Source organism: Lolium perenne, chromosome 5 (assembly GCF_019359855.2).
Source record: "Lolium perenne isolate Kyuss_39 chromosome 5, Kyuss_2.0, whole genome shotgun sequence".
Taxonomy (NCBI): Eukaryota; Viridiplantae; Streptophyta; class Magnoliopsida; order Poales; family Poaceae; genus Lolium; species Lolium perenne.
Genome location: NC_067248.2, coordinates 38,846,886 through 38,873,137, shown reverse-complemented (window position 1 = coordinate 38,873,137; position 26,252 = coordinate 38,846,886). Strand labels below are relative to the sequence as shown.

At 45.8% G+C, this 26,252-nt stretch overlaps 1 long non-coding RNA gene across 1 annotated transcript; it reads right to left on the bottom strand.

Annotated features, from left to right (window-relative positions):
• Window positions 1–20,448: 20,448 nt before the first annotated feature.
• LOC139831242 (uncharacterized) lies at window positions 20,449–21,309 on the bottom strand. The gene is made up of 3 exons (XR_011745915.1): window positions 20,938–21,309; window positions 20,663–20,836; window positions 20,449–20,560 (listed from the first exon to the last, which is right to left on the bottom strand). It is a non-coding gene; the product is annotated as an uncharacterized lncRNA (long non-coding RNA).
• Window positions 21,310–26,252: the final 4,943 nt, after the last annotated feature.

Below are 26,252 nucleotides of genomic sequence, written 5' to 3'. Positions count from 1 at the left end.
CTCTCCCCATGAGCTTGGCCTCCCGGTGGAAACCGCAGTTAACCCGGGAACTGCACAGGGCTTGGGCCGTACATTCACCTCATTTCAACATCAATCCACACTTAACGGAGGCAGCCGCAGCGTAACCCCTATGATGTTTGTTCAGAGGGAACCCATACTAAAATACACAAGTTTCTAGTTAAGCCCTACCCATAATCAGGTATTGTGGGGGTACTTGTATAATTGGAAGGGTATCGCATTCAAACTCAATCATCTATTTTATCAAAAATCACCATCTTCTCTTGTTCAAATCCACCTCCACTTTACTTTCTTTCAAAGTCATTTCACTTCACCATGTTCCCATCTAGAGTAGTCAATTTTAATTGATTAGCACTAGCAACTATATGAGGGGTGCTATCTAGCCTTGAGTGGTGCTAATCTATTCCAAGTATTTTTCTACTCTAGACCAAGTGAATCATAAATCAAAAAGGTACTTTGAAATAAATAAGCAAAAGTAAAAGTAAGTAAAAACATGGGATAGGTAATACATAAAAGTAAAGTGTGATGGTGCCTTTGCTCTTGTAGAGCTAAGCACTTGTGTTTAGCAAGGGTTAGCTTGCCTTGAGCTGGGTAGTTATCGAAGTTCTCTTCTTCTTCCTGAGAGTAGCCCTCCTCCTCTTGGTATTCCTCGTTACTAGCGTCTATATAAGAATACGAGGTATAAATACTAAACCAAGCTCACATACTATACTAGAAACACTCAAAGAGTTCACCCACTAGTCCTAGTATCAATCAAACATGGCATGGTGGATTATTTGATTTGTCTTTATTTGAAAGAAAATAATTTCCTCTCATTACTCCTATTTCTTAAAATTGGTATGTGGGTCTTTAAAGGAATTCATTTTTTTTTTCATTACCTCTTATTAAGATTTAATCTCTTCATATAATAATAAGGTATGAAATATAGGTTGACCCAAAGTCAACATTTCATATCTACTATATGTGAGTTCAATTTAATTGAAGTGCTACACTTCACATAGTTTTAAAACTTAACATTTAAATGAATTAAAATCTCTAAGTAATAATTCTCAAGGGTTCATTAGCCTAAGTCATTCCCCCTGGTTATTAGTACTTAGGATCAAAATTTAATTGAGAGGTAGCTCTCATATTAGGGTTGAGTTTAAATTCCACCTTAAAATGCTCTAGAAATGACTACATAGCCATTTTATTTGATCTAGTCCATGATCATACAAACAACAGGGCTATGTTATTGCATAATCAATTAGAGGACATCATTTGTGATTTATTAGAATTGGAATTACTTCAAAATCTATTCTGGTTGAATTTTAAATAAAGTTTGAATATTCAAAAGTCCCTGTTTTGTCTTTTTTGTCAAATTAAATCTACAATGAAATTGGAGATGGGGCCAGTGGCATTGGATAGATAAATTCATGGGCTTTCCAACGGTATAAAGTTTGCTAAATTTGGTTTGGCATAATTCAAACTATTCAAAATTTGCTAAACACTCAGCAGAGCAAATTTGAATAAAAGTTAAAACTAGATTTGAAATCCTGGGCTTAGGCGGGAAGCGTTACCGGGCCGAAACGATTTAAAAACCCACTTCGCAGCCCAACACGCATCTGGCGCGCTCGGGCCGCGCTGACAAGGTGGGGGCCACCTGTCGGCGCCTCTTAGCTCAGCGAAGCGGTACGCGGGATCTAAACCGTAGGATTAGACTGGGATCCGACGGCGTGTGAACGTCGTCTTCTCCGACGAGCAGCGGGCTCCCTGGCGGCGAGCCTAGGGGGTCGGAGGGCGTACCAGGCTGGTGCAGGGGTCTGGCAGTAGGCGCGGAGAAGGTGTAGTAGATGAGGAAGCCCTGGGAGCAGCGGCGGCGCTCGGGGAAGCGCCAATCGAAGCAGAGCTTCCGCGGGCTCCGGCGGACTCGAGCTTGCGATTCGCGCAGCTCCGGCGAGGTCTGATTAAATTGATGGGTGGAGGAGACTCAGTGAGGTGAGGGGAGTGGATTGTGTGAAGAGATGAGGTGCTGATCGTCGCTATTTATAGAGGGAGCGAGGTGGCCGGGTGTGCTGTGGAGGAGCGTCGACGGCGTGGCCTCTCCGTCGATCGAAGGGGCAAGGCGAGGACAGCATCTTGTAGGCGTCGTCCTGGCGATGCTCAACGGCTAGCTGGCGCAGAGAAAAGGCGACGGGATGGCTCGGGAGCTTGCAGGGTTTGTCACGGGGCGTGCGGCATCTCTTGGTCGAGGATGACGGCGACGGTGCAGGGCAGGCATGGGCGCTCGTCTAGCGTGTAGAGGGCGGGGAGTAGCTATTCAACGCCGCGGTAGGGATGCAGGGCGAGGAGTAGGCTGCTCGAGCGCGCGACGGACCGGCGTGTCCAGGGCGCGCTCACCGCGTCGACTGGAACGCCCTGGCACGGTTTGGACACGCGTGTTCTGGCCAATGCCGAGCCTTGGCGAGCAGGGGCTGTGTACCAATCGATTCCTTGAGTGTCAGGGAAGCTCCAGGACAAGGGCAAGAGTCGAAATGAGGGCTGGAGGTGGAGATGCCAAAGGTGGCCGGCATGGCCACGGTATGCATTAGACTAGGGTTTCTTTCCCCTATCCTCTCACTTTAATCGACCAGGGCATATACTAGGGTGAAGCAGGGGTTGTAAGAGAGTGCAATGATCAAGAATTAAAGGGGTTTAGTGAAGAAACCAGTGGACAATAGTGTGTAGCTCAAATTGGAAATGATGCCTGCCACCTGTTCGACATAATGGCCGCAAGAACTTTTCTTTTAAATTTTGAAATTCTTTTTGGTGAATCTCATTTATATAATTAATGTGAAGTATTGGTGGTGGTGGCACTCAATTTGGAGTTGTTTTGCAAAATGTCAAAAGTGACATGATCTTCACTTTAATTCAGCATCCCCTCTTGTCACTATTATTCTGGTCAACCTAGTCAATTCTAGCCATGATGGTCAACATCAAAGTTGCTCACCTTGACATGGTCTTGGATGACATGGCTTTGGTTGACCAAGTTTAGTTCAAGAATTGAGAAAACCAGGGGGGTAAAGAGGTGAAGAAAATATTTTTGGGTCAAGTGACCATTATCATATGTATGTGAGATTTTTGATTTCTTTGCATTTGATTCTTGATCCAAGGATGCAAAAGTGTTAGTTTATCATATTGAAGTATTTTAGAAGCAAGTGAGCAAGCAATCTTGGCCTTGGTTGAGGATTTGCTAATTTGCATAAAGTGTATGTAAGTGGAAAATGAGTTTTTCTCATTTTCTCCATTTCCCCTCAAATTAGTGTTTAGTGATCTTGCTTAGGGTTCACATAGCAATGTTTAACATACTAACACTCATCATGGCAATTGCACAAAAGAATATCACTCAAATGCATATATCTATATGTGGCACTATATGCATAGAAAAAGTTTTTGTTAATTGCAATTTTTGGGTTTGGGGAAATTATCTCTCTTGTTTATTATTGTTGAAACTTGGGATGTTACAAACCCTTCCCCCTTACAAAAGATCTCGTCCCGAGATCTGAGAAAACTAGGCACTAAAGAGATCTGGGTACTCAGTCCTCATGATGTCTCCTCTCTCCCAAGTGGCTTCTTCTTTGGTGTGATTACTCCATTGGATCTTCAGAAACTTGATACTTCGGGTACGGGTGGTTCTGAAAGCTTCTTCCAGGATGCGAATAGGTACTTCGCGGTATGTCAGATCTGAGTTGATATCCACAGCTCGATGGTCGATGTTCTTAAAAACTTCGGTCTTCTCAGGCACTTCTAAACACTTCCGGAGTAGCGAGATGTGAAACACATTGTGCACCGCTGACATTTCTTCCGGTAACTCCAGCTGATAGGATACTTCTCCTCGGCGACTCAGGACCTTGAAAGGTCCGACATATCGGGGTGCGAGCTTTCCTCTAAGCTGAAATCTCTGCATTCCTTTAAGGGGGGGGCACTTTGAGATATACGAAATCTCCGATCTCGAAGGTCATCTCTCGGCGTCTCTTGTCGGCGTAGCTCTTCTGTCTTGATTGGGCTGTCTTGAGGTACTCACGGATCTTGTGAACCTTCTCTTCGGCTTCTCAGAGAATATCTGGTCCAAAGATTTGACTCTCTCCTACTTCCGACCAATTCAGAGGGGTACGGCACTTCCTTCCGTACAGTGCTTCGAAGGGGGCCATCTGCAAGCTGGCTTGGTAGCTATTGTTGTATGAGAATTCTGCGTACGGCAAGCAGTCTTCCCACTTAGATCCATACTCTAGCACACATGCTCTCAACATATCTTCTAGTATCTGGTTTACTCTTTCAGTCTGTCCATCTGTCTGCGGGTGATAGGCTGTGCTGAAATTCAGACGTGTTCCGAGTCCTTCATGTACTTTCTGCCAGAATCGGGAGGTGAATTGGGATCCTCTGTCGGATACTATCGACTTCGGGGTTCCGTGCAGGCTGACTATCCTTGAGATATATAGCTCTGCGAGTCTCGGTCCTTGATAGGTGGTCTTGACGGGGATGAAGTGGGCGACTTTGGTTAGTCTGTCGACCACTACCCAGATGGAATCATTTCCTTTACTAGATTTGGCAGTCCGGTGATGAAGTCCATTCCTACGGAATCCCACTTCCATTCGGGAATCTGTAGGGGTTGCAACAGTCCTGCGGGGCGTTGGTGTTCTGCTTTGACTCTTTGACAGATGTCACACTTGGCGATGTAGCTTCCAATTTCTCTCTTCATTCCATGCCACCAGAATTGTTCTTTCAAATCCTGGTACATCTTGGTTCCACCGGGGTGAATGGAGTATAGGGTGTCGTGAGCTTCTTTCAGAATAACTTGCTTCAATTCGGAGTCCGACGGCACGCAAAGGCGCTTGTTATACCATAGTACTCCTTCTTCATCTACGGTGAATCCTGGTGCTTTTCCGGCGGCTATTTGGTTCTTGATTCCTTCAATGCTAGCATTTCCTTTCTGAGCTTCCCTGATCTGGCTAATCAGGGTGGGTTGGAGTTCAATGCTGGCGAGGTATCCCTCGCTAACCAGTTCAAGCCTAAACTGTTCAAACTCTTCAAACAGGCTGGGTTGCTCAATTGCTAACATGGAGTTCAACTGACATGGCAGTCTACTCAGAGCATCCGCTACCACATTGGCCTTGCCAGGGTGATAGTGGATTTCCATGTAGTAATCCTTGATTAACTCTATCCATCTGCGCTGTCTCATATTCAGCTCCTTCTGCGTGAAGATATACTTCAGGCTCTTGTGATCCGAGTAAACCTCGCATCGATTACCCATGAGGTAATGACGCCATACTTTCAGTGCTAACACCACCGCTGCTAGCTCTAAGTCATGGGTTGGATAGTTCTGTTCATGCTGCTTCAGCTGTCTTGATAGGTAAGATATCACTTTGCCTTCTTGCATCAGCACACATCCAAGACCAATCTTGGAGGCGTCACAGTACACATCAAATGGCTTGGTAATGTCCGGCATAACCAGTACTGGGGCTGTTGTCAATCTTAACTTGAGCTGTTGAAAGCTCTCTTCACACTTGTCGGTCCATTCGAACTTCCGGTCCTTCTTCAACAATTGGGTCATCGGTCTTGCTATGCTCGAGAATCCTTCAACGAATCGGCGATAATATCCCGCCAATCCGAGAAATGCACGGACTTCGGTCTGGGTGGTTGGGGCTTTCCATTCTTCAACAGTCTTGATCTTTGCGGGGTCAACGGCAATTCCTCCGGCTGACAAGATATGAACCAAGAATCCTACTTCTTTCAACCAGAACTCACACTTGCTGAACTTGGCATACAACTGATGTTCCCGAAGGGTATCTAGGACCACTTCCAAATGTTGCTCATGTTCTTCCTCGGACTTGGAGTATATGAGGATGTCGTCGATGAAGACAACCACAAACTTGTCCAGGAAGTTCATAAAGATCTTATTCATGAGATTCATGAAGTAAGCGGGGGCATTGGTCAATCCAAATGACATGACATTGTACTCATACAATCCATATCTGGTGGTAAAGGCAGTTTTGGGGATGTCGGTGGAACGAATCTTCAACTGATGGTATCCTGTCCGCAGATCAATCTTCGAGAATACTTGGGCTCCGGTCAGCTGGTCAAACAGATCTTCTATCTTGGGCAACGGATACTTGTTCTTAATGGTGACATCGTTAAGCTTACGATAGTCCGTAACCAAACGAGTGGCACCGTCCTTTTTATCCACAAACAAAACTGGCGATCTCCAGGGTGACGCACTTGGTTGAATCAGACCCTTGAATAACATATCATCCAGTTGCTTCTTCAGTTCCACTAACTCTGCCAGGTTCATGCTGTAGGCTCTCTGGGCTATAGGTCCGGTTCCGGGGATTAACTCGATGATAAATTTGATATCCCGATCTGGGGGCATACCGGGTAGATCATCCGGGAACACATCAGGATATCGACAAACGACCCTGATCTGATCCAAGGTGGGTTTGGCTAGGCTTTGGTTACAAGTGAACTTTCGGGGCATCTTCTCAGATATGTGTTCGACTATCATTCCGGTGCTACTAGTCATGGTGATGGCCTTCTTGGCACAATCAATCAGTCCATGATGTTTCGCCATCCAGTCCATTCCCAGGACTACTTCCAAACCTTTGGCTCCCAGAACAATCAAACTTGCATAGAATTCTATTTCATGTATTCTGATTGGCACATCTTTGCAAATTTTTCTAGCTTTAGTGGTTGATCCAGGTATTTGAACTATCATGACATGCTTCAAACTGATGAGTTGAATCTTACTAGTGCATGCAAAATCTTCGGTAATGAATGAATGCGATGCTCTAATCAAACAAAGACTCTTGCGGGTATTGAGTTAACAGAGAACATACCCAGCACAACATCTGGGGCTTCCTGAGCTTCTTCTGCATTCATGTGGTAGAGGCGGCCGTTGCGGTTGTTCGGGTTGTTGGGGGGCGAACTTCTTGTTGGTGGTGACACGACGCTGCTGCTGCGCAGGGCCCGAGGTGTTGGCGGCAGTCTTGGTGAGCTTCTTGGGGCACTCATAGGAGAAGTGCCCAGCCACTCCGCACTCGTAGCAGTTGTAGGTGGACTTGTCCTTGGGGGTGATGGGAACAGCGTTGCTCCCAGTCCTTGGAGCAGTGTTGGAGTTATTGTTGGGGGCGCGAGGTGGAGCGCGGTTGAAGTTGTTGTTGTTGTTGTAGTTGTTGTGTCCTCCTGACCTGGGGTTTCCTCCACTCCGGTTCTGATAACTCGGATGTGGATTCTGCATCGGGGGCTTGTTGTTTCTTGGGGCGAACCCTCCACCTGAGTTGGGGCGATACTTGTGGTTGTTGCTGGGCCCACTCTGGTTCATCATACGGCGCTTGCGGTTCTCATTGGCTTGATGTATCTTCCCCTCCATCTGAATGGCGGAGTCAACGAGGGCTTCTAAGTCAGCAAAGGGGATGTTGATCAGCACAGTCTGCATCTCATCGTGCAGTCCATTCAGAAACCTCTCCTTCCTTTTCTCGACGGTGTCCGTCTCATCCGGGGCGTACCTTGACAAAGTGAGGAACTTGTCGCGGTATTCCACCACGGTCATTCTGCCTTGCTTCAGTTCCCTGAACTCATCTCTCATCTTCTTAATCAAACCCGGGGGTACGTGATACTTGCTAAACTTGAGTTTGAAGTCTTCCCAAGTCATCAGGTTCCCCGCATGTAAGGCGCGGGTACTTGTCCACCAGGCACGTGCAGGTCCAGCCAGATAGTGGGTGGCGAACAACACCTTCTCGTTGTCCTCCACTCCGGCAACCTCGAGATTGTTCTCCATAGTTTGGAGCCAATCATCAGCATCGAGGGGTTCCTCTGTCTTGCTGAACACCGGTGGGTTAGTGTTTTGGAAGTTTTTCAGCTTCGACCCTGGGTGGTCGTGGTTTCCATGGCCTTGATTGCCCTGAGCAAGCTGTTGAAGTGCAGCTAAGTTGGCTTGACGGTCAACTCTCTCAGCTTCTCTTTCTGTCATCATCTGTTGCAACATCTGCATCATGGCGGTCTCGTTGCGAGTTGGGGGTGCCATCTGAACAGTGATAGGGATCATGAGATAAGAGGGAAATGTCTATGGCTCATTTTGGGATAAAATACAACTTAAAACTTGATTCATAATAATAATAATATTACACACACACAAACATAGTCATGGAGGTAGCACATGTTACAAGCCAAATGTTCAGGAGGGTTTTAAGAACCCTTTCAACAAACTACGATACATGGGGCGGGTACAAAGGACCAATACATAACACGGGGCGCAAGTGCTCAGACGGGACTACTCGCCATCGACGTTGATAGGGTAGACATTGTCTACCCCAGCATCGAGGTGCTCGTGGCCATCCTCGTAAGGGTGGAACTCCAGGTCGTCGTCTTCCTCCTCCTCGTAGTCGTCGTCGTTGCTGACGTAGGAGTAGCCGTCCCCCTGGATGTTCTCCCCTTCACCTTCGCCTTCCAGCTCCTGGGTCTGCTCAGCTTGGGCAGCGATGGTCGCCTTCAGAGTGGCGATCCTGGCCTTCAGGCGGTTGATGGCGTGATCCTTCTTCTGGTTGGCACGGCGGAGTGCCCTGCGTTCTCCGGCGATCACCCTGATGGTGTCCGCCTGCTGCGCCAACTGGATGTGAGTGTGGTTGGCGTATTCGCGGGAGTTGTCGAGGTCGATGCGGGTCTCGCTCAGCATGAAGTCAAGATGATCAACATGGTGGCGAAGCTGCGGGTGTGACGGCAGGTTCATTGGCACTCCGAGGGAGTTGTGCCTTGCATAGTGCACAAAGCGACTATCCGTGAAGTCCATGAAGTTTTGCCCGCACAGACGTGCGAGTCCTTCCTGAAGTCCCCTTGCGAGACCATCCGCCCAGTTGTTCTCCCTGAAGGAGAACTGGATCCTTGCGCTCATTGGGAGCGTGAACCTTCCACAAAGGTCCACCATGATCACCCACTGAAGTTGACCACCGGGTTGGTCATTCAGCATTCCGCCAAAGACTTCCGGTGGTGGGCGCCCGAGGAACTCTGAGAGGGAGAAGAGGTCCCTCTCGAAGATGATCTCTCCACCATTCCCCAACTGATAGAACTCAGTCTGGAGAAAGGGCTGCGCGTCCACGACGTGATCCATCTGTAGAGAGATGAGATGATTAAGTTAGATAAGTGCAAGTGTTCCAAATTTTAATTCACTTAGAAGAAGGGCATGAATTTAAAGTTTGTAATAGACTCTTCAAGGTAAGAAGGTGAATAAGGTTTTCATAACTAGTCAAATCATGAAATTTGAAACTAAGTTTTTGAGCGTCCATTCTAACTAGGGTCTCCTAAGGTCAAACAATGGCTCTGATACCAACTTGTCAACACCCGGATTTTTAAGTCCAGATGCCTATTATGCCGTACATCGCAATCCCAGGAATAATGTTTTTGCGAGACATAATAGTAAGTAGCATAGAGTCATCATTTATTACAACAAATATTGTCTTACAACCATAGATCACATGATCCAATATTACACGAATATAATGTTCAACATCACAAATAGTAGCGGAAGCGAGGTAGTAGTGGACGATATATTCCACAGGCAACGCTTGACGTTAGAAGACGATCCTAGTTATCGTAGACGTCCTGTTGTCCGTCATCCTGATACTGGTGCTCTCCTTCATAGTCTGGCATTTGAATAGCCAGGGCAAAGCCATGAGTACTTTTAAAGTACTCGCAAACTAACTCTAAGATAAATACTCATTAAGTGTAAGGGGGTGCTAAGCTCTAGGTTTATTTGCATAAAGCCAAGTTTTAGTTTCATAAATCTTTGGTAAAAGCCTATATCATGTGCTAGACTAACTCAAGTGGGAACATTAGTGTCATTCCCACAACTCATTATGGTTCACCAATATGTCACCTTTCAATCCACCATTCATTTCTAGAATCAAAACATTTTAATGATAACGGAGATAGTATGGCCTTCCCAATCGTCCGTAACCGTGGACACGGCTATTCGAATAGGTTTAACACTCTGCAGAGGTTGTACTCTTGTGCCACAACTTTTGATTTCATCCGTCGAGGATAACCCCGAATCATCGTAACACAGTACGCGGATCATCAATCGAAACCTTTCACTCATATATGCTAGTATGAGCACCTCTCCCCATGAGCTTGGCCTCCCGGTGGAAACCGCAGTTAACCCGGGAACTGCACAGGGCTTGGGCCGTACATTCACCTCATTTCAACATCAATCCACACTTAATGGAGGCAGCCGCAGCGTAACCCCTATGATGTTTGTTCAGAGGGAACCCATACTAAAATACACAAGTTTCTAGTTAAACCCTACCCATAATCAGGTATTGTGGGGGTACTTGTATAATTGGAAGGGTATCGCATTCAAACTCAATCATCTATTTTATCAAAAATCACCATCTTCTCTTGTTCAAATCCACCTCCACTTTACTTTCTTTCAAAGTCATTTCACTTCACCATGTTCCCATCTAGAGTAGTCAATTTTAATTGATTAGCACTAGAAACTATATGAGGGGTGCTATCTAGCCTTGAGTGGTGCTAATCTATTCCAAGTATTTTTCTACTCTAGACCAAGTGAATCATAAATCAAAAAGGTACTTTGAAATAAATAAGCAAAAGTAAAAGTAAGTAAAAACATGGGATAGGTAATACATAAAAGTAAAGTGTGATGGTGCCTTTGCTCTTGTAGAGCTAAGCACTTGTGTTTAGCAAGGGTTAGCTTGCCTTGAGCTGGGTAGTTATCGAAGTTCTCTTCTTCTTCCTGAGAGTAGCCCTCCTCCTCTTGGTATTCCTCGTTACTAGCGTCTATATACGAATACGAGGTATAAATACTAAACCAAGCTCACATACTATACTAGAAACACTCAAAGAGTTCACCCACTAGTCCTAGTATCAATCAAACATGGCATGGTGGATTATTTGATTTGTCTTTATTTGAAAGAAAATAATTTCCTCTCATTACTCCTATTTCTTAAAATTGGTATGTGGGTCTTTAAAGGAATTCATTTTTTTTTTCATTACCTCTTATTAAGATTTAATCTCTTCATATAATAATAAGGTATGAAATATAGGTTGACCCAAAGTCAACATTTCATATCTACTATATGTGAGTTCAATTTAATTGAAGTGCTACACTTCACATAGTTTTAAAACTTAACATTTAAATGAATTAAAATCTCTAATTAATAATTCTCAAGGGTTCATTAGCCTAAGTCATTCCCCCTGGTTATTAGTACTTAGGATCAAAATTTAATTGAGAGGTAGCTCTCATATTAGGGTTGAGTTTAAATTCCACCTTAAAATGCTCTAGAAATGACTACATAGCCATTTTATTTGATCTAGTCCATGATCATACAAACAACAGGGCTATGTTATTGCATAATCAATTAGAGGACATCATTTGTGATTTATTAGAATTGGAATTACTTCAAAATCTATTCTGGTTGAATTTTAAATAAAGTTTGAATGTTCAAAAGTCCCTGTCTTGTCTTTTTTGTCAAATTAAATCTTCAATGAAATTGGAGATGGGGCCAGTGGCATTGGATAGATAAATTCATGGGCTTTCCAACGGTATAAAGTTTGCTAAATTTGGTTTGGTAGAATTCAAACTATTCAAAATTTTCTAAACACTCAGCAGAGCAAATTTGAATAAAAGTTAAAACTAGATTTGAAATCCTGGGCTTAGGCGGGAAGCGTTACCGGGCCGAAACAGTTTAAAAACCCACTTCGCAGCCCAACACGCATCTGGCACGCTCGGGCCGCGCTGACAAGGTGGGGGCCACCTATCGGCGCCTCTTAGCTCAGCGAAGCGGTACGCGGGATCTAAACCGTAGGATTAGACTGGGATCCGACGGCGTGTGAACGTCGTCTTCTCCGACGAGCAGCGGGCTCCCTGGCGGCGAGCCTAGGGGGTCGGAGGGCGTACCAGGCCGGTGCAGGGGTCTGGCAGTAGGCGCGGAGAAGGTGTAGTAGATGAGGAAGCCCTGGGAGCAGCGGCGGCGCTCGGGGAAGCGCCAATCGAAGCAGAGCTTCCGCGGGCTCCGGTGGACTCGAGCTTGCGATTCGCGCAGCTCCGGCGAGGTCTGATTAAATTGATGGGTGGAGGAGACTCAGTGAGGTGAGGGGAGTGGATTGTGTGAAGAGATGAGGTGCTGATCGTCGCTATTTATAGAGGGAGCGAGGTGGCCGGGTGTGCTGTGGAGGAGCGTCGACGGCGTGGCCTCTCCGTCGATCGAAGGGGCAAGGCGAGGACAGCATCTTGTAGGCGTCGTCCTGGCGATGCTCAACGGCTAGCTGGCGCAGAGAAAAGGCGACGGGATGGCTCGGGAGCTTGCAGGGTTTGTAACGGGGCGTGCGGCATCTCTTGGTCGAGGACGACGGCGACGGTGCAGGGCAGGCATGGGCGCTCGTCTAGCGTGTAGAGGGCGGGGAGTAGCTACTCAACGCCGCGGTAGGGATGCAGGGCGAGGAGTAGGCTGCTCGAGCGCGCGACGGACCGGCGTGTCCAGGGCGCGCTCACCGCGTCGACTGGCACGCCCTGGCACGGTTTGGACACACGTGTTCTGGCCAATGCCGAGCCTTGGCGAGCAGGGGCTGTGTACCAATCGATTCCTTGAGTGTCAGGGAAGCTCCAGGACAAGGGCAAGAGTCGAAACGAGGGCTGGAGGTGGAGATGCCAAAGGTGGCCGGCATGGCCACGGTATGCATTAGACTAGGGTTTCTTTCCCCTCTCCTCTCACTTTAATCGACCAGGGCATGTACTAGGGTGAAGCAGGGGTTGTAAGAGAGTGCAATGATCAAGAATTAAAGGGGTTTAGTGAAGAAACCAGTGGACAATAGTGTGTAGCTCAAATTGGAAATGATGCCTGCCACCTGTTCGACATAATGGCCGCAAGAACTTTTCTTTTAAATTTTGAAATTCTTTTTGGTGAATCTCATTTATATAATTGATGTGAAGTATTGGTGGTGGTGGCACTCAATTTGGAGTTGTTTTGCAAAATGTCAAAAGTGACATGATCTTCACTTTAATTCAGCATCCCCTCTTGTCACTTTTATTCTGGTCAACCTATTCAATTCTAGCCATGATGGTCAACATCAAAGTTGCTCACCTTGACATGGTCTTGGATGACATGGCTTTGGTTGACCAAGTTTAGTTCAAGAATTGAGAAAACCAGGGGGGTAAAGAGGTGAAGAAAATATTTTTGGGTCAAGTGACCATTATCATATGTATGTGAGATTTTTGATTTCTTTGCATTTGATTCTTGATCCAAGGATGCAAAAGTGTTAGTTTATCATATTGAAGTATTTTAGAAGCAAGTGAGCAAGCAATCTTGGCCTTGGTTGAGGATTTGCTACTTTGCATAAAGTGTATGTAAGTGGAAAATGAGTTTTTCTCATTTTCTCCATTTCCCCTCAAATTAGGGTTTAGTGATCTTGCTTAGGGTTCACATAGCAATGTTTAACATACTAACACTCATCATGGCAATTGCACAAAAGAATATCACTCAAATGCATATATCTATATGTGGCACTATATGCATAGAAAAAGTTTTTGTTAATTGCAATTTTTGGGTTTGGGGAAATTATCTCTCTTGTTTATTATTGTTGAAACTTGGGATGTTACAGCTGCCATCCTATTTATTAAAAAGTTTGAGCCTCTGACAAAGTTGAAATGCGAGTTTCAGCACTTGAAAGTTTTACTTGTAAACCAGAAATCTCCCTATTTAAATTTTCAAGCTGGTGGCTAATATTTTTAAGCATAGAAGATTGCTCTCCCATGGATTGAGTAAATAACTTGTTTTGTTCAAATTGCATTTGCATAAAGCCCTTAGTCGAATTGTCTACCTCCGCAATTCTCTCTTCACTAGGCATTTTTTAGCTAAAACCATTTCCATACTGCCTATAATTATTGCTACCAAAATTATTCCTATAGGCATTATTATTAAAATTGTTGCTCTTAATAAAATTCACATCTACATTTTCTTCTTGAGCAACCAAAGAGGCCAAAGGAACATTGGTTGGATCCATAGGAGTATTATTATTTGCAATCATAGACATAATAGCATCAATCTTATCACTCAAAGTAGAAGTTTCCTCAATAAATTTACCCTTTTACCTTGTGGAGCTCTCTCGGTATGCCACTCCGAATAATTTACCATCATATTGTCAAGAAGTTTTGTAGCCACCCCAAGGTTTATAGACATAAAAGTGCCTCCAGCAGCTGAATCCAATAAGTTCCTTGAAGAAAAATTGAGTCCTACATAGAAGGTTTGAATAATCATCCAAGTAGTCAGTCCATGAGTGGGACAATTTTTAACCAAATATTTCATTCTTTCCCAAGCTTGGGCAACATGCTTAGTATCAAATTGTCTAAACTTGATAATATCACTTCTCAAAGATATAATTTTAGCAGGAGGATAATATTTTCCAATAAAAGAATCTTTGCATTTAACCCAAGAATCAATACTATTTCTAGGCAAAGATAGCAACCACTACTTAGCTCTACCTCTTAATGAGAAAGGAAACTATTTCAACTTAATAATATCACCATATACATTGATGTGGGCATTAACCTTCGGGTAACTGTTATTTCCCTATCCTATACGGCCCAATTAGAGGCCCAAGAAGACACTCAATGGCAAGATGGACTACTACGTCGGTGCCGAAGAAGATTCCTTGAAGAACCAGAAGAAGGGACATAGAATACAAGGAAAGTTTAGAACTAGGACCCTTTGTAACCTAGTCGTACCCGGACAGATCTCTCGAGACCTAACTCCCTATATAAGGGCCAGGAGAGGGGCTGCCGAGGACACACTCAATCTTAGCAATCTTAGCCACCATAAGTCTAGAGCTAGGTCCCTGCAGAACTTACCCTCTCGACGAGATCACAGCCGAAACCTTCGGCACCCCATTGTAACCCGATATTTTCATAATCAAGATCAGACAGGTAGGACATAAGGGTTTTACCTCATCGACGGCCCCGAACCTGGGCAAATCATTTTCCCCGCTTGTTTGATAACCAATGTCTCGTGTCAACCTACAGGATTCCATCTACCCTAAGCCCCAAACGGAGGGCATTGCCAAGGAGTAACCTCAAAAATTGGCGCCGTCTGTGGGGACCCAATTGGCACAAGACTCGTCATCGGCAGATCCAGCCATGTCGTCGGTAGCTTCGTCGACACTGTCGGCATCACCAGATTCCGGGAGTCCGATCCGATTCGGTTCCTACGAGTTCACCCCGCATAGCGACTCTCCCCGTTCGACTTTCTCGGGCCTGCAAGGAAACATGGGCATGACGTTCGGGAGCGTCCACTTTAGCATCAACGCGGAGGGAGTTCTTCGGTTGCTGGAGCCATTCGTCCCCAGATCAGCAAGGAAACCATCCCCACCAGCCGTAGGATCGATCATTTCATCCTCAATCGATCTTTCGGCTGGCTTGACAGACTCGATGAGTTCGTCTCCACCATCGACCCCGTATCATCGGATATGACCTCGTACTACTGTCTGAGCTGTGACACCAGGCACGGATTGGGATCAAGTGACACACCGTTCATCTGCAGTGCCAGATATTTGTCGGGGGAGGACAATGTCGACATCGTTGTCAGGGCGACCACCTGGAGGCCAGCGCGTCATCAAGTCTATGCTGCCAATAACGCAGGAACCACGGGGAATGGAGGAGATCGCACCCCTCGCTCCAGTAGACGACATAACTTTGAAAATAGTGGCAGTAACAACAACATCGATTACACCATCGCGGAGGAAGAATAGGCAGCGGCCCGGGCAGCTGTACTTAACAGCACGCCGCTTCCCACCGGAACTTCGGTTGGAACCCTCAATGTCTATCGCTCTATCTTGGAGAAAAATTGGGAGCGACTTTCGAACGAGCAGGCCACCCTCGAAAGACATCTGCTAGCAGCAGATCAATCAAGTGAACAATGGAGGGGCTCACAAGGAAGCGCGTCCCGAAGCAGCCAAGGCGCAGGGAGGCATCGATCAAGGCTATCTCAACTTTCGGAGGACGATGCTAGAGAAATAACGTCAAACCTATCCAAGTCCTTCATGACTACGGACACTGCGGGTATGTTAAGGCCAAAAACCGTTGAGGGAGCAACCACCAACCTCTCAGCATATCTCATCAACCAACGACCCGAAGGTTCTATGGCTCAAGCTCATCGGGGCGCTCTGGAAAGCCTTGCAATCCTGGGAGACAATCTGGTTCCACGAAAGGAAAAATTCACGCTCCAAGCCAGCGGATCGAAGCATCGTTCAAGGGACACCCGAGACGAAATCACCCAGAGTTGAATCGACAAAGCCAGGCGACGGTGAGCCGCAAGGGAGGAGTACGATAGTGACGCCTCAGAAGAAAGCCAGGAGTACGATGGCGAGATGAGGGGAGCTGATTGTTTAAGTTACAAGATCCGCGAGACAATGCCGCCCAAAAGGTTCAAACCTACTCCAACTGATGCCGCTAAGTATGACGGACAGCAGGAGCCAAGGTCTTGGATAGATGATTATCTGCAGACTGTGATCCTACACAAAGGAAATCAGATAGCAGCAATACAGTGCTTGCAACTTTACCTGAAGGATTCGGCACGGGCCTGGTTGAGAGGCCTGCCGAAGGGTTCCATCAAGTCATGGGATGATCTGGTAGACGCTTTCGTCACATACTTCCAAGCAACGTACAAGAGGCCTGTTGGGATCGATGAATTACGGCATTGCCAGTAGAAGACGAAGGAGTCGATGCGTGCGTACATTGGGAGGTTCACTAAACTCCTGAACACTGTCGAAAATGTTTTCGTCGACAGAGCAATCGATGCCTTTAATGATGGCATTCGACGTGAAACCTACATAGAGGAGCTGGGCTGATGGCGAAGACAACGTGTGAAGACCTCGACCACGCAGTGACGATGAAGACGATGATCAGCCGAGGCATGATTCGGGCGGTTGAAGAGGTCGTCGCAAGAAAAGGAAAGACCGCAGTTACGATGACAGCAACTTGGTAGCTGTGGGATATTCCGATCGACGAGATGATCGGTATGATGACAGGCGAGACGATCGACATGATGGCAATCGGAGTAACTCTGGGAACCATGGCAACTACAAACCACAGCCTCCGAGGACCCCCGAGTTACCCTTCGCTGAGCAGATAAACACCCCTTGCTACCTACATGCGTACATCGACCCTAAAGATGGCAAGAAAAAGTCAAGTCATTTGCTCAGAGAATGTCGACAGTTCATTGAGATGCAGAAGCTCATCCAGCAGCAGCAGCAGCCAATTCCACCACCACCGCCACCTCAGCACCAGGTTCAGCAAGTCCAACCCCACAACTCTAACGAGTCTTTTCCGCCACCACGTGGACAAATGAGTATGATTCACAGAACTGGTGTTTCGAGAAGGGAGATGAAGAAGCTGGTCATCTCAGAGCATTATGTTCAGCAGAGCAGATCACCCGATGACAATTCCAAAGCCAGGGCACGCTGCCTTAGTAGTCGAAGCGCAAATTGGAGGGTTTAAAATTAGCAAGGTCTTCATGGACGGTGGAAGTGGATTAAATCTGATATTCCTCGACACAATCAAAAGCATGGGAATTACGATGAGGATACTCGAAGAAACAGATACTTGTTTCCACGGGATTCTCCCCACCTTACCAGCGTACTCTCTTGGCAAAGTTTACTTGAACGTTGTCTTTGGAAAACCCGACAACTTCAGGAAGGAAAAGATCGAGTTTGAAGTAGTAAACTGGGAATCACGGTACCACGCTTTACTTGGGAGACCAGCTTATGTCAAGTTCATGGTTGTGCCACATTATGCGTACCTCAAGCTCAAGATGCCTGGGAACAACGGAACAAACATCACAGTCTATGGAAGTTTTTCACGCTCAGATAATTGTGATCACGAGTTTCAGAGGATTGCTGCCAAGTTCGGACTAACACAGGAACCTGATGACTTCCCTTCAAAATCGTCAGCACTCGATAATAAGGAAGAAGAACGCGTCAAGAAACTGAAGAAAAAACCGGCCGATCTTGCTCTGGAAGCTTCGACAGTAAAAAGTTCGGTAGCTGACGACAAGACCGTTATAGAAGAAAACAAAACTCCGGCACTCGCCGTAAGAACTCCTGATGAAGCCAGTGACGCTTCCAAAGCCACTGACACGTCGGATAAGCTCGAAAATAAGAAGAACCCTCCTCTTGTTTACAAGGATGGGTAGCATTATATTTAGTTTTTTCTCTTTTTTCAATAGGTCCCCTTTTAGCCCATTAGTTCTCGCTTATTTTATTAATGAAGACTCAAGTTTCGTTTTTTGTAAGTACTAGCAAGGTGGCCCTCGCAAATGCGAGGGCATCATCTTTTTTTTTCGAAAGTTGGGCATTGTATTATTGTATAGCATGAAATATATTAATTTATTCTTGAAACAAAGCCTTTTATTGTTTATCAATATCTGTCACTTTGGTGACACTTTAACCATTGTAACAATACATGTGGAGAAACATGTTATATTTTAGATTTTTAGTGTTGCGGTATTCTACATTTAACCGTTGACACTGCAATCTTGATGTAAAAATAATAATCATATAGACAGATCTAGAATATGCAGGCACAGTGCTACCTTGAGTCTATAATTCACCTAATCTTTTAGAAGTAACGCGGATGCATGGGATCAATGATGGAGAAAAATAGTTTATGCATCTCTGGTGTATTCTTGCTACGGAAGTTATCCTTTTTTAAAAAAATTAGCGTTCTAATGTATAATCATGTGGTTTGCTCTTCTTTTTTTGTGCCATATGTAGTATGCTTATTTTCCCTAGGGCCTATTTCTTTCGTAGTTTTTCGTTATTTTTTTTGGAGGATTAGAGTAGGTTTTTTTCCTACCGATTTATGGTCGCTACAGTTTTTAAAATTAAGCTTCCATCATACTCAAATTTATCAGAAGTAATATTTTGTTGGTACAAATTAAGTTTCGGAGATATCGAGTAGGGCATGACACTAAAGTCTCTTATAATACATTTTAATCATGAGAATCAAAGATCTCCTAGTTAACCGGGAAAACATACCTGTTACCATTAGAATATTCTTCATGGAGTTCTTTAAATGGATGCACTTCTCTTTTGTGGGGCTCACCTTAACACTATAGGGAGAAAAAAGATTAAAAAAATGAGGTGGCATCATTTCACATATATGTAACGTCCGTACTTCAAGTTTTATGTTGTTTAACCAAAAAATCGATGAGCGACCAGCACTCCTTCACTTGATTATACCAGCAGCAGACAATGTTTGTCTTTATCTTTAAGTTTCCGATGTTAAATTAGATTATAATTATTTAGCACATGTGGATCAACTTGATGTCTCAAAAAACACCCTAGCTATTTACGGAACATACCTATAGTCTAATACATTATTGTTTAACCAAAAATCGATGAGCGACCACTACTCATTCGCTGATTATATAGGCACACAATGTTTATCATTGTCGGTCGCTTTGTATACGTATATTATTGTATATTCACTGGTGGAAAAAGGGGCTTTGGTCGCGGTTCGCAACTGCCATTAGTCGCGGTTGCGCAACCGCGACCAAAGTAGCGCGACTAGGGCCCCCCCCCCCCTTTAGTCGCGGTTCCTTACGAACCGCGACTAAAGGCCCGTCCACGTGGGCCGCAGGCGAGCGCCAGGGCGGAGGACCTTTAGTCGCGGTTCTTCTGGCCAACCGCGACTAAAGGCCTCCGCAGGGTTTAGGGTTTAGCCCCCCCTCCCCCTAAATCTGGTTTCTTTTTAATTTGTATTGTTTTATTTCTTTTGGGTTTTAATTTTGAAGGAGTTTCACATAGTCTACGGTACTACATACATGCATATGAATGTACAATTTCAAACAAATTTGAAATTAGAACCAAAAAGAATTCAAGAGGAATATACAATATATATTCAATATCGGATGACCATATACAATATATATTCAATATCGGATGACCATATACAATTTTGAACAAGTTTCCATCCATAATTTAGTGCATATAAAGTTCTACGTCATCGTAATGGTGTTCTCCTCTAGGATCGATGACTTCCCTCGCCAACCATCCAGCTAGTTCCTCTTGAAGTGGTCGGAAGCGAGCTTCTGGACTAAGCGTCTTCCGGAGGTTATTCCTCAAGATGTTGTTCTCACACTTCTGGTCCCGCTCATTGCAGTATCTCCGGATCCTCTCACAAACATAGTATCCACATAGATTGGTCCCCGGTGGCTGAATATCCCCAGTCGTCCGCACTGCCATTTTAAAATGTAACTCTTTTTTGAATTCACCGACCTTGGTATCTACGAACCGTCTCCAAACCCTACGAGGCAAAGAAAATTAAATGAACAAGAGAGTTATTAATTAGTTACTTGATATTAGGAAATGATGAACGAAATAGGCCGATCGATATAGAGCGCAAATGAATGAAAATAATTACTTTTGCATCATTTTTCTCATGTCGGCCCAAAGCGCCGGATCCATATTCAGAGAGTCGTGGACGAGAACTGAGGAGGTCTGAAATTGAATTACCATAAGAATCCAGTGGAACCTGTGGACACGATACATGCACAGTCATGCATAACTCATCGATTAGCCACATACCATGCATGGAGTAAACAAAAGAGAATGTGCTCAAGACAGAAACACTCACCCAAAATGGTAAGGAAATAGAATATCACTTTTGAGTTTCTGTTTTCTAATAAACCGCCACAGGTCATCCTCCACGTCGGCGGGGTGGTGTTCTAACACATATGAATTAACGATTTGTGGGTCAATGAACCCAACATCATGGATGTTCCTTATTCGCATTTCCCGCTTCTTCATTCTGCATAATAGCGTACACAACAAGATAGTTAGGACAATATATATATATATATATAGTGCAGGCAATGAACGAGATGGGGTAGAAATTAATAAATCACTTACAGAACGTAGCAACTGATGATAGATTTGTCGAGGTCGCGCAGATTGAACAGCTGGAACAATTCACTCAGATGAATTTGTACATAGTAATGTTTGAAGTGATGCTCATATCTAACTTCCGCATAGATATAGTCTTTGGCGTTTTTATGTTTTATGTAACCCTTGTACCAATTTAGCAGACCTTTCATTTGTCGAGGTAGATCCTCTTCCTGCGCAGGCTCGACGAGAGGGCCATTCTTCACATATGTAAATACTACGTCCTTCATTGGCGCCTCATCAAGGCCTAACAGTGCACGAAGAGTGATACCTAAGTCGGCCGCTTGTTCTCTGGCACTCGTTACAGTCAATCCATGTGCTGCCGCAGCTGCTATGATATCGGGGGCATCCGGACCGGCGGCTTGCACTATGAGCGGGGCGATCGATTGTTTACTTTGTTCCCCGAGCTGGGCAACTTCTTTCCCCCTTTCTAATTTTTTCTCGGCATCCTCCTCCAAGGCTTTCTTCTCCGCCAACTCTTGGTTCCTCTTGAACGCGAGTGCTTGCCTACGAAGTTCACGTAAATAGTCGTCAGGCAGATTCTTCGCGGCTTGGGACGGTGTGTTCAAAAATGACTTAGCCCAGCTCTTTTCCTTGTCAGAAAATACTTGCTTGGGCTCGGGCTCTCTTTTCTTCTTGCAGTCCGCCTTCCATTTCTCATATTCAGCAGCCGCGCGTGCGTCGACTTCCTCGGCACTACGTTCCCAAGGCCTTGTGGGGAGAGGCTTCAGTGATGGCTCTGGTATCTTTGTGGTTCTAGGTACATAAGGGTCCGGGTTAATAACCTAGGACTGCTTCTGCTTCTTCGCCGGAGGTGGATTGGGGGGCGGTGTCTGCTGATCACCCGCCGGACGAGGACTGGGGGCGGCGTCTGCTTACCCGCCGGAGGTGAATTGGGGGGCGGCGTCGGCTGACGTGAAGGAGGTGTAGGTGAAGCACCACCACCACCACCGCCACCGCCACCGTCACCGCCACCACCACCGCCACCGCCACCACCACCACCGTACGGGGGTGGACTTGTTGGCGCCTCGCCTGGAAACTTGATAAATTTCTTCTGCCAGAGAATGAACTGGCGCTTGACATCTCCAAGTCTTTTCACCCCTTCAGGTGTAGCAATGTCAATGTCTAGGTCCTCAAACCCTTGGACTATCTCCTCCACCGTGACACGAGCATAGCCATCTTGAATGGGGTTGTTGTGGTGGAGTGCTCCAGGTGGTAAAGCACTGCCGATGGCTACCTTCATGGACATGTTCCCGATAGGATAATACAGATGACATGCTTTCATCTCCTTTATATCGTCCACGGGGTAGCGAGGAGGCTCCGGTGCAGTAATTTCGACCACCAGAGGCTCCGGTGCAGTAATTTCGATCGTCGGTGCACCAGCCGGTGAGGCCTCCGTGGAAGCCACGCTGCTTCTTCTCCGCTGCTGGCTTCCGAGATCCATTGGATGATCTTCATGCTGCGCCCGAGCTGCATCTCTTTTGGCTACTAGTACACTCACAGTTTTCTTCATCACATCCATTTCCGTTACCAACTTCGCCACAACATCTGCATCCCGATCCATCTTTCTCTTACGGCTTCTGTAACCTTACGGGTCATCGTTCTGGGGGAACCCTACTTTCCACGGAATGGGCCCCATGCCTCGTACACGTCCTCCGTGTTCAGGATTCCCGAGGGCTTTTGTCAGGGCGTCGTTCTCTCTGTTGAACTTGATCCTCCCCTCTTGAGCATCCCTCATTGCCTCAATAAGCTTTTGGGTGGGTGTAATTATTTTGCCCTGATAAACACACTCCCCTGTCTCCGGGTTCAGCGATCCCCCATGCCCGTACCACCAGCTTTTGGCCCTTGGGTCCCATCCCTCCGTACCTGGACGGATTCCTTGCGCCCTCAGCTCGTTCTCCATCTTCTCCCACTTAGGCTGCCAAAAGCGATACCCTCCTGGCCCCATAATATGATTGTACTCCTTCTTGGCCGCATTCTCCTTATTTTTTTCGATATTTCAAGGAACTGCTCCGATTTCTTTTGCTTCACAAATTCTGGCCAATCATGTTGCAGTTTCTCATATTGTCCTGTGAAATCCGGAGTCTTGCCCTGCTTGACAAAGTCATGGGCTAGATTTTGCTTGTATTTCCGGAATGCGTTGGCCATCTTAGAAAGAGCGAACTGTTTGACTAGCTTGCACCTCTCCTTGTTTTCCTGAATCTTGTTACCTGCCTCATCGTATTTGCGGTATTCCGGAGGTAGAACGAAATGTTCCATAAGCTTGTTGAAGCAATCTTTTTTTGTTCTCTTATCGACAAAAGTGAAACCAAGACGTGCCTTCTTTGGCTCATTCCACTCCTGGACGGTGATCGAGACATTGTCTCTAACAACGGCTCCGCATTGGCTGATAAACTTGGTGGCGTTCTTGCTGGGCTCCAGCGGCCTGCCGGTTTCTTCATCGACAACCTCGATGGTGCATGTTTCGTTTGGTTTCATCGTCTTGGTTGCGCCACGCTTTGACGACGTACTCGATTTTTTCGACGATCCGGCCGAGGGCTAAAATAAGAAAGAGAGTCGCGCGCGTTAGTACACACACATTTATTCAAATCAGTTAGTTTGTATCACCAGACGCTCAATATGTATATATATATACCTCGGCGCCGGAGGTGGTTGCTACTTCCAATTGAAGATCGTCGTTTATCGACATTTCTTCGGCATCATCTTGCTGACGGTGCCCTTCATCTTCACCCTCAAGGTTCAGATAAGAAGAGATATCATCTTCTTCTTGTCCGGTCGGCACATATAGAATATCGCCTTTTATGATGCCGAACATATGTTCTTCAAGGTCCGCATCATAGTTGTCCAGAATCGGGTCAGCTCTATCGTCCGCCATATGTCAGTCCTGAAAACATGTAGTCAAAACAAATTAATTAAGTGAAGAAGGGGGGCGGTGGCGGTGGCGAAAGGGCGGTGGCAAAAGGAGGGGGTGAGGAAGGGGTGCGCGCGGAGTCGGAGTCGAGACACAACACATGCATATATGCGGGGTCGCGGTGGCGAAAGGGGGGCGGCGGAAGGTGGGCGCGCGGTGGCGGTGGCGAAAGGGGGGCGGCGGTGGCGGTGGCGCCGCCCCCTCGCCGCGAACACCGGCGGCCGGCGCGTATAAGGAGGGAGAGGCGAGGGCCTCGCCGCCCCCTCCGTATACACGCGGGGTCGGTGACGAAAGGGCGGTGGTGAAAGGGCGGCGGTGGCGAAAAGGCAGTGGTGGTGCCGCCCCCTCTCGACCCAAAAAAAAAACACCGCTCGAATACGGACGGGGCGACGAGGGGCTCGCTGCCCCCTCCGTATACGCGCGGTGGTTAGTTTTTTTTTACACAATCTTTTTTAAGTCAAATTTTAGTTTTTTTACACAATCTTTTTTAAGTCAATTTTAATTTTTTTAAGTCAAATTTTAGTTTTCTTTACACAATCTTTTTTTAAGTCAAATTTTAGTGTACAATTTAAATTAACAAATTGTGAGATAATTAATAAAAACAAAAAAAACAAAAAAAGGGGCCGGCGATCTCCTCATCTCTCTGTCTCCTCATCTCTCTGTCCGGCCGCGCGCGCGTGGGCGAGCGAGGCGGCGCCGTTGAGGCCGGGCGGGCGAGCGAGGCGGCGGGCGCGGTGGGCGAGGCGCGCGGCCGGTGATACCGGCGGTGATAGTGGCAGCGGCGTGGGCGAGAGGCCGGGGCGGCGCGCGCGCGTGGGCCGGGCGGGCGTGGTGACGACGCACGGCGAGGAAGACGGGGCGGCCGGCGCGCGAGGACGACGACGGGCGGCGGGCGACGGGCGACACGGCGCGAGGCCTTCGGCGCTGAAGAGTCGAAGAGGCGAAGAGGCGTTGATATCTGCGAAGAAGATGAAGTGCGCGGGAGAGGGCGCGAGTTTTTATAAAAAATGGCCTTTAGTCGCTTTTGGGGACACCAACCGCCCCTAAAGGTCACCCTTTAGTGGCGGTTGGTGACCCCAACCGCGACTAAAGCCCATTTTTCGCCCCATTTGCGGTTCCGCGGAAAACGATTTTAGTCGCGGTTGGCCAGGCCAACCGCGACTAAAGGCCTTTTTCGAAATTATTTTGAAATTAAATGTGAAAAATACAACTAATTCAATTCAAAATCTTAAAAATACAAATAATATATCAAAAATTCAGAAAAAAAAACTAATTCAATTCAAAATCTTAAAAATACAAATAATATATCAAAAAATTCAGAAAAATAAAACTAATTCAATTCAAAATCTTAAAAATACAAATAATATATCAAAAAATTCTGAAAAATAAAACTAATTCAATTCAAAATCTTAAAAATACAAATAATATATCAAAAAATTCTGAAAAATAAAACTAATTCAATTCAAAATATTGAAAATACAAATTATATATCAAAAAAATCAGAAAAATAAAACTAATTCAATTCAAAATGTTTAAAATACATATAATATATCAAAAAATTCATAAAAATAAAACTAATTCAATTCAAAATCTTAAAAATACAAATAATATATCAAAAAATTAAGAATAATAAAACTAATTCAATTCAAAATGTTTAAAATACATATAATATATCAAAAAATTCATAAAAATAAAACTAATTCAATTCAAAATCTTAAAAATACAAATATTATATCAAAAAATTCAGAAAAATAAAACTAATTCAATTCAAAAATTTAAAAATACAAATTATCAAAAATTCATAAAAATAAAACTAATTCAATTCAAAAGTTCGTTGGCCCCCTCTTCCCGCCTCTTTCCGCCGACCCCCTCTTCCCTCCTCGTCTTCCCGCCATTTCTTCCCTGTCTTCCCGCCTCTTTCTTCCCGCCAATTGTTTCCCGCCAATTTCTTCCGGCCTCTTTCTTCCCGCCAATTTCTTCCCGCCACTTTCTCCCCGCCTCTTTCTTCCCGCCTCCTGTCTTCCCGCTCCCATTTTTCCCACCATTTGTCACTACATATAGGTAGCCCGGCTTGGCCAGCATTATCACATCTCTACAATCTCTCATCACTCTCTCATGGCTTCCACCGCACCCACTCTAACCTACCAGCAGGTGGAGGAGCTTTGCGCCTCGAACTACCCTTGCCCTCCGGGCTACCGCGTCCCTGCCGGCTGGAGCCTAAGCGCCGGCGGCGTGCCGGTCAGGAACAAAGTCAACACATAACTCAATTACCTCCTCATTTCCATAGCCCTTGGCGATGCTTCCTTCTGGCCTAGCACGGTTACGAACATATTTCTTTAATATTCCCATGAACCTCTCGAAGGGGAACATA